This window comes from Crocodylus porosus, unplaced genomic scaffold (genome assembly GCF_001723895.1).
Source record: "Crocodylus porosus isolate Cpor-Errol unplaced genomic scaffold, CroPor_comp1, whole genome shotgun sequence".
Lineage (NCBI taxonomy): Eukaryota > Metazoa > Chordata > Crocodylia > Crocodylidae > Crocodylus > Crocodylus porosus.
The window spans coordinates 5,202,080-5,208,206 of record NW_017728918.1 but is presented as its reverse complement, the minus strand read 5'-3'; the positions used below and the strand labels follow the sequence as shown (position 1 = coordinate 5,208,206).

Sequence of the window (6,127 nt, the reverse complement as noted above, 5' to 3'; positions counted from 1 at the left end):
ATATATATATAATCTCAATTAAGATATAAATAACATTTTATAGATAGATATGGATCTATATCTATATAATCTCAGAAATCAGATAAATAGGTACACACATACATACAAACATACCCATACCAGGTATGTAGATACATATGTATTTATGGGGGTGTGTATAGGCATGTGCATGTATGAATATTTGTGTGTGTGTGTGTGTGTGTGTGTGTAGTAATGATCCTCAACCCATGACTCGTGGCCAGCATGTTGTCCATGAGAGGATCTGACATTGCTCATTGCCACAGAAAACCAATAAAGTTAAAACTGTGGTGGCAGGCAAAGCACAGACCAGTGTTGCCTACAGCACCTTAGTTGCTCAGTGTTGTTGCTCACAGGCAAAGGTTGGGATCATTAGTGCACAGGATCTTAGTAACATAGGATGAGAAGGGAAATCAAGGTGTCTTTTTTCTCTTCCCCCTACTCCGAGGCAGGATACCTAGACCATCCCTGAGAGGTATTTGTCTAACCTGTTATATGTGGGGTTGGCAGAAATGAATAGTTCTGTTTTGAGGGCAGGGTTTGCTATAGTGCACTGTGTGTAAGGCCTGATACCACACCTTGAACAGTGAGGATGAAACAGAATAAGGACGTGTTGTGAGTTGCTCGTTCAGGAACCACCATCCATCCAGTGCCCAAGTGGTGAACGGAGCAGGATTCCCACGAAACAACAGGACACTAGGGCTGTGCGAAACGACACTATTCCATTTTGAGTTGAGTTTTGAGGTTTGGATGGAACAGTGTTTTGATTTGAATTTCATTTGGAGTTGAAACAGCTGTTCCATTTTGCTTCATCGAAACATTGAGGCTGTTTCAACACTGTTTCGAAGTTTCGCCCGACCTTTGGGCTGGGGAAAAGAAGACAACCCAGCTGGACTGAATTTGTTTCCCCACTGCAACTGTGGTGCTGGGGTTAGGAAGTCAGCCCAGCTGGGCTTATCCTCAGCTTGAGTGATCAGGCTCAGTTCCCTTCCCTTGCACTGTGATGGGCTTCCCGCAGCCCAAGGGCAGGAGACAGGAAGAGCCAGGGCTGCGCTCCTGAATGCCGCTGGGAGCACAGCACTGGTTCTCCCCTGTCTCCCCCTACCTCACTGCTGGCTTCTTCGAAACTCAAAACATTTAGAAACTTTTGAAACATTTCACTAGCCTCGTTTTGTTTCGAGGCTGTTTCAAAGCCCTCCATTTCGATTTGATTTCACTGTGCTGAAAAAGCCTGTCAATAGAGTGAATAGTGCCAAGAAACTTCACTGGCTTTAAGATGGATCTGGAGTTGGCAGTCTGGGAACACACTTGTTAGCTATTTCCTATGTTTCTGATGTCTGTAACATAGGCAAAACAACAAACTTGCTCTCAGAAATGGCTGATTATTTAAAGAGCAGGAAATAATTGTGATTGACCTGGGCAGGAGATCTTTTGCAATTAGTTTTATGCAACCTCTTCCCATTTATGGATGGTTTAGAGGCAGTGTTGCCTGCAGCACCTAAGTTGTTCCATGTTGTTGCTCATAGGCAAAGGTTGGGACCGTGAATCTTAGAAATATAGGACCAGAAGGAGAATCAAGGGATCTTCTTGCCTTTCCCCTTAGTCTCTGGGGAATATCCATGCAAGTGAGCAGGACACTGGGATTCTGTCATTTAGCACTGAAGAAGCATGCATCACAGACCCTGCAATATTGCTTAGCACTGAAGTGATAGGTTGGGGCTTTCAGTGTTGCCTAAGGGAATTAGGTGTCTGATTTGCATTGAATTTTGACTTAGTCTCTAATCTCTTGGGGGCTAGAGCCTTCTTTTTTCATAGTTTGGTAGACTTGAACTAGCACAACGGATGTGTGGTCCACGTTTGGAACTTCTAGGCAATGATAATTAATTTCTGAGATATCAGTGCCTAACTCCCTTAGACACCTTGGAGTATCCCAGCCAAAATGACTGCCCTATTTTACGTTCTATTCCTTGTGGGGAAACATATTTCTTTAAAAAATAAGTTTCCATTTTTTTTTCCTTTGTAAAATATCCTCTAGAGAACATCTCCCCGGGGTCAGATCATCACCTATCAGCCATCATATGGTAACAGTTGTTGGGTATATGGGCTGGATTCATTCCAGTACATTAGGAGTTAAAGGGTCTTTCTCCCATTACCAATCCCCTCTCATGCTTAAACTCAGCCTTATGTTAAGCCACCCTGCTTCTAATATCTACCGTACATAGTAACCCTATCTAAAAAGCCCTCGTTACTCAGGAGTGTCATATTCTGCCCAGCAGCTATGGAAATTCACTGATCACACTCAAGGATGACACCCGTGAATTACAAGATTCAGGAGATGAGAATATAAAGCCTTCCCCCCACCATCACTGCTGCTGAAACAGCAGCTGAGCTCCAAAAGCCAGCTGATACCATTGCATTTGCTCTAGCCAGAAGGGGAAGGCTGGAAGGGGGGAAGAAAGGGATAGAAGGGAGTCAGAGAAGACGAGCAGAAGGGATGGGAAGTGAAGGGTAGCAGTCGAATGAGCCCAGAAGGCGCGGAGGCAAGTAGGAAGGCGGAGAAGAGAAAAGGAGTCAGGAAGAGGGAAATTAGTCTCATCTGAAATTAGAAAAGGGAGTAAATCTGAATGGGAGAAGTGAGGGCTGTGGTACCTCCGAAGGAACGTGGTCGTTTGTGCTCTGCTCCCAGGTTTTCAGTCTTCTCCAAAGCGCTGTTGTAATTTATATTAACAGGGCAGATCCTGAGAAGACAGATCCTGTGTGTGCTCCTCTGGGAGTTACAGGGATCCCCAGCTGCACTCAGGATGCATTCTGCCCCCGATGATTAAAATCACATGTATCTCATATACCTGATATATTGGAAAGGGATTTGGAAAATTCCCCTGGATTCTAGTGCTGTCGAATCAACCTGTCTGCCGCACAAACCATGCGTGGTAAATGTGTAGGAAATTCAATGCAGTGTCTTTGCTGATCACTTGGTACAGCGATCACTGTGTGCGCACGATGGAGCTGAGCGGAGACAGCTGGAAGGGGTTGATTCTCTTCCACCGGCCTAGCTCAAAATAGGAATGATCCCATTCACTTTGGTGGAATTATAAAATCAGTCTGAAGTGAGAGGAGGATCAGATCTGGAGCGCTGTAGCTTTTCCTAAGCATTGCCCCCGCCTCCCTTGCTTATGGCTCCTTCTTAAAAAATTCTTTCACATACCTCGACGTTTGCAGGAAACTGGCAGGCCAGGGGTTAAACATTTTTGGGTGCTGGGCATTCAGGTTCTTCTTTTTTTTTTCTTTTTTTTTTATATATATATACCTCAGTTTGGCTGTAGGACCTCACGCCCGGAGGCCACAGTCACATTATCAGCTGGAAATTGGATAACGACAGCACAATGACAAATCCAGGTTGCCTGCAATAAGGTGCTAATCCCTTTGCTTTAATATCGGAGCAGCGTGTAATGATGTTTGGACATCACTCCAGTTTACTGACGACCCCACTGGGGCCTGCAATAGAACTGTACAACTGTCTAACAAGACGTCAGGTGACTGCCGTCGTCAAAGCAACGGACGGGGCAATCTAATCTTCCTTCCATCCCTTCCAGCTCCCAATAAGGCCCAGGTTATAGAAGTGGCCCATCAATGCTTGGTAACTCGAATCAATTAACGTTAATTCGCACAATGCTATGATGTATTGTGATCACTTTCATTTCGGAGCAGGGGGAAGAAATTGCTATAATTCACCTAAAATGAGGTTGTCTATGGTGCTGAGGTATTAATTGGGTGTCCATATTAAATGGAAAAGGAGCACAGCAGTGAAGGAAAAGTGGATGAGTGACTCTCTTGGCTGCTATTGACCTATCAGAAGAAGACAGTGCCCTTTTCCTTTGCTTTTATCTATTACAGTTTTCCCTATTGCGTGTCAAGTTGATGTATTATAAAAAATTCATTTGGTGACCTTTCACCCCCCTAGCAGATTAAACAATTTCACTGGGATGGCATCATTAACAGGGCCTTGCATTTAATGATGATTTCTCTAAAAGGCCACGGAGATTCGATTTTAAGCTAACAGATTTATTGCACTATTATAACATATCGTAAAAAACTGTACCACCTACGGTCTGGTTTTAGGATAGAAACTGTTTAAGAGTTTATGTGGAGCTTAAAGTGGTATTACCTTGGGATATGCTGCAGTAGCAAGACTCTGACCTCCGGCACGATGCTGTTTACATTTAATAAAAGATGTTCTTCCAACAGTAAACTTAGGGAGTGTATTAGCAGGTTGGTTTAGTTCCTAGCCACTGCTAAGCAGTGTGGCTTGTGCAGGTACTTCCATTGGCTCCCGCCCATTAATAGATGTGACCAATCAATTTCTAGATGTCCCTTCATGCAGTTTGGGAACATGATGACCCCCATGTTTCTTGCAGGCTTCATTCCATTGAATAGATGGGTTTCCTATTAGAAAGGAAAAAAGAAACCCCCCCACCAAAACAGGCTCTTTGCTCTAGGCTTTGGAAAGCCCCAGGACCCTAGCTTAAAAAGGAGCCACCCTGCCATGTCCTATTGTGTTGGCACTCAACTTGGCATGTTCATCTACACACGTGTACAGCTGCGGTCTTCACTGGCTAATCTGGTCGAGTTTGGGTGAGAGGAGACGTGGGGAGATTGTGATATAAGCCTGAGAGCTAATTTCAAGCTCCAGCTTTATGCCAGTCTTCCTATGTGATCTTGGCTATTCTCTCTTTTCCCACTCTGTAAAATGGGGATAATTATATGTCTTCTGCCTTTATACATCATGTGCCTTTTGAAGCTGGGGCTGTCTTTGTTAGTAGATTCATGTAGGATTGGCACAACAGCATTTTGACGTTGTCTGGAGCCACCAGGACCTACTGTCATGCCATATTGTCATATTTAGTTGGTCCAATAAAAGATATCACATCTACCCAAATAACCTTGCCTGCCTGCTGTCTTACCAAGAGCTTATGATGAGTGTCCTGAAAAGGCGGGGAGCTGCAAGGTACTGCACATTCCCGAGCACAATGTATACGTTCATGGGCTTTCCTCTCCTGCTTGGTCCTTTCTAGCACTTCGAACAGTCACAAAATATCTGGCTTTTAGCACAGCTTTTGAAGAAGCCAAAATCAAAATGACAGTGAACCAATGGAGTCATCTCTTTGTGCTCAGTTTTTCTCAGAGCAGACAACTTGCTCCCTTGCTGGTTACCACTGTTCATATTGTCCTCCTGGGCAGTAATATGATGAGTGGTGGGCAACTGAGGCACCACCACTTAGAGGAGGCCCAAGCATGGTAGCCACCACCGGCCCATCTGCTATCACTGCCAGTCCCTGCTGTTGCACCTGCTACCCTGGGCACAGATCCTGATTATTACCCTTGGATGCAGGCTCTGCTCATAATAGTCCGCATTTTCGATATCTCCTTTTTTCTAGCTTGCTGTCATCACAGCATTTTCCCTCCAGGACGCAGCACAGCTTCCTTCTAAACCCACTACCAGCCTTTACTGCCCGCAGAACTTGAGTTTCAGTAGCACTGTCCAAGTTTCAGACGGTTGACCTTATGTACTCTGTGTCAAGGTCAAAGACAGAAATGCCGAGTGGCCTGGGTCGTGCTTAGTCCACTGGAGCACACCCCCATCAACCCAGCAGCCTTTATGAAAGGGCATTTTTACCATCTCATTTGATGTGGCTTTGTGTGCAGCCAGACCCAGAGAACATTAACCTGGACATTAACCTGGACCTTGCTTTCTTGCTGAATTCCTTCCTCCAGCTTTGCAGTCATGATGCAGTGGAAGGACGGTTGCCTTTTCATAATACCTGTGAAAACAGCAGCCATCCCCTGGGGGGCTGCTCCTGCTGCTGCCTTGCTCCCCTGCTCTTCTGGATGCTCATGTGCCCACTTTCCCATCTTAGTTTTTAATGAAAGGAACCATATTTTATGATTACAGATCAAGTGGCCAGCAGGTCTTTTCCTGTCTCATTACCCCACCTGCCTCCCAATAACGGTCACAAGCTGGCAGAGGGTAGATTTAGGCTGGATATCAGGAGGTGCTACTTCACAGTCAGGGCGGCTAGGATCTGGAACCAACTTCCAAGAGAAGTGGTGC

General features: G+C 45.2%; 1 protein-coding gene across 12 annotated transcripts in view; it reads left to right on the top strand.

The window, feature by feature from the left end:
- PKHD1 (polycystic kidney and hepatic disease 1 (autosomal recessive)) overlaps positions 1-6,127 on the top strand; it is a 383,573-nt gene that overhangs the window by 345,425 nt on the left and 32,021 nt on the right. Inside the window, exon 61 of one of the 12 annotated variants that reach the window (XR_002101523.1) lies at positions 2,749-2,948. The exons of the other annotated variants lie outside the window; for them this stretch is intronic. The gene's annotated coding sequence lies outside the window, so the exon portion shown is untranslated. The remainder of the gene's footprint in view (positions 1-2,748; positions 2,949-6,127) is intronic. 12 annotated transcript variants of the gene reach the window in all.